This window comes from Triticum aestivum, unplaced genomic scaffold (assembly GCF_018294505.1).
Source record: "Triticum aestivum cultivar Chinese Spring unplaced genomic scaffold, IWGSC CS RefSeq v2.1 scaffold163984, whole genome shotgun sequence".
Classification (NCBI taxonomy): Eukaryota; Viridiplantae; Streptophyta; class Magnoliopsida; order Poales; family Poaceae; genus Triticum; species Triticum aestivum.
In genome coordinates this window covers 1-2,540 of record NW_025246213.1, presented here as the reverse complement: position 1 = coordinate 2,540, position 2,540 = coordinate 1, and the positions used below count along the sequence as shown (strand labels likewise).

Here is a 2,540-nt window from a genome sequence, read left to right as displayed (position 1 = left end):
TTGGTGAATAAAATCTGCATTCAATCTGCAATGATGATACATATTTCCAGTACCATTTGCCATGTTTATTTATTAGCAAGTTTGTACTTTTGCATGTGTGAAAATCTTGCCTCGTGAGTTAAATTTGCCTCCTTTATATAAGTAGGATTGAATGCACCTGCAAGGAAAGCTTCATATGTTAATTGGTTTCAAAGTCGGACCATGGATAAATTGCTTGCTTGTGTAATGAAGTTTGGAATGGAGTCAACAATTAAACATCATACATTTCAGCAATCTGTCCAAATCATGTTCATTTTGGGGTCCTTCTAAGAGTGCTTGGAAGTCTGTGGTGTCATAATCCAGGGATGTTGAGTAAACTTCAATCTCCGCCTGTCATCAGAGCAATGAAACCTATGTTAATGCTAGGATTTTGATGAACCCCTTGCGAATTCTATATCCCAGATTGTAAGAGCTAAAGAACGTGGACCATATATGAAGTATGCTAGTCGACATTTATATATTACATCCAGTTTAAATGAAAGTTGAATAAACGAGGGGGTATGCTTACTTTTTATTGACTATTTTGGTTGTGCTTATACCCTTCTTTCAGACAAATTATAGTTTTTTTAGAAATGCAGGGCAGCTCCATTTTTATCGAAATGAAACCAAGCATCCAACTAGTCATGCGTGGTGTCTAGCTTTAATATGTGAGGTGATCGATCAACAAAGTAAATATATATACCTGGCTTGGGAGAGGATCAGCGAAGATGGGTGCCCAAATCTCTACTTGTTCCATTGTGTCAGTGAGAAGCTACCACACTGGCCCAATGTAGGAAACTGAAATCACGGCTAAAGTCAATGTGTTTGACTAGCCAGCGCCTGCTAATCAACTCTGGACAGAACATAGACCGGATGAATAACGTACCTGCAGGCTGCAACCGCGCGCAGGTCCTCGGGTGCGCCGTGCCGGCAGCTGGCTCCCCGCGACGAATGTCGGACCAGCAGTACGTTTGCCGCCGGCCGTCCAAGATCGTAGCGGCAGCTTGCAGAGGACCGGCCTCTGCTTGGAGACACCTCGTCCCTCGACCTCTTCTTGGTACGTATACGTGTTAGAGAATGGCCGGGGAGACAACTCTATATACACGCATTGCCAAGCTAGCAGCTTCCGGGAAGCTGCATGCCCCCTGCACGGTTCAGTTCCTCGACGACGGCGGCCGGGAGAATCGTGTCTGTCTGCGCGTGTGTTAACCTCGAGTACGTTTGATGACATGCGATGAGATGTGAGCTTTGAGCTCGCAACTTTCACACTAGTGCAGAACCGGACTTTAGCATCGGTTTGTAAGGGCCGCAACCGGCACTAAAGAGTGGAGACTAAAGCCCCCCCCTCCCCCCACCCATACCGGTTCAGCACGAACCGGCGCTAAAGTGCCACCACGTGGCACCAACCGGTACTAAATGTTTGGGGGGGTTGGTTTTAATTTTTATTTTTCCATTAATTTTGTGTTTTCCATTTAATTCTTTTTTGTTTGCTGGTATTTTACGATACTACATATTGTACACGTTATGCATATATATAAATAGATTTTATCGTAGAACCGATCATATATATATATATAATCGAATGTCTCACAACCATCATTAATTATTCACACATACACATGTATATATATACAATTTCTCCTACATGTTGCCTTGGTGCCTTCGGAGCACGATGACAAGTGGTTCATGGGGCGGTAGCGGGTAATAGTATTCTTCTTTGGGATCTATGACCTGGTCGAGCAAAAATCCCGCTATTTCCTCTTGCAGTGCTCGTATGCGCTCTGTTGGTAGGAGCTGGTCCCGCACCTCTTTAAACTGTTAAGAAGGAGATCAATATGCATGTGTATTAGTTGTGTAACTAGATATCGACAATCATGTAAGATTTGTGAATAGTGTTATAGCAAACGTACCCAGTCCTGTCTATCAGATTTGCTCCTTTCGGACGCCATCATGCGAATGTTCTCGCAAACGTAGTATGCACACACTTCAGTCCCCGGCGCCTGCTTCAGGGCCTTTACGAGAATAGAATTTAATCAGATAATTATTAATCAAGCATGTTAATTAATTAATGGTATTGAAACAAGAATTAAATAGATGGTAGCTAGCTAACTAGTACTACTTAATTACTTACCTTGGGTCGATACCAACATAGCTTTTGTCGCCATTTTCCTGGAGTCACCTTGATGTACTTTGCCCAAGCCCTGCCCGCCGGCAAAGAAAATTAATAAAGGGGTTATTAAAAATAGTTCATATCAGGAAATGAAGAACTAAATAGGCCGAGATATAGTTAATAATGATTGAAATAACCTGTCGACTATCCCCTTCACGATGCTGTAGTCACTATCTTTTTTAAGTAGTGAGTCCAGTACTTCAACTTTTCCTTCGTCAACTTTAATGTCTAACAACATCCAGTGGAAGCTGCATGCGCATACGTTTGCATGTATAAATTAAGCGGGCATGTGCATAACACTAATCAACTATAACCGTAAACCCTATACACTTATTAACATCTAGGTAGTAAG

At 42.4% G+C, this 2,540-nt stretch overlaps 1 long non-coding RNA gene across 1 annotated transcript; it reads right to left on the bottom strand.

The window, feature by feature from the left end:
* Positions 1-25: 25 nt before the first annotated feature.
* On the bottom strand, positions 26-1,223 carry LOC123177112 (uncharacterized). The gene is made up of 4 exons (XR_006488773.1): positions 905-1,223; positions 722-816; positions 264-369; positions 26-157 (listed from the first exon to the last, which is right to left on the bottom strand). It is a non-coding gene; the product is annotated as an uncharacterized lncRNA (long non-coding RNA).
* Between the last annotated feature and the right edge of the window lie 1,317 nt (positions 1,224-2,540).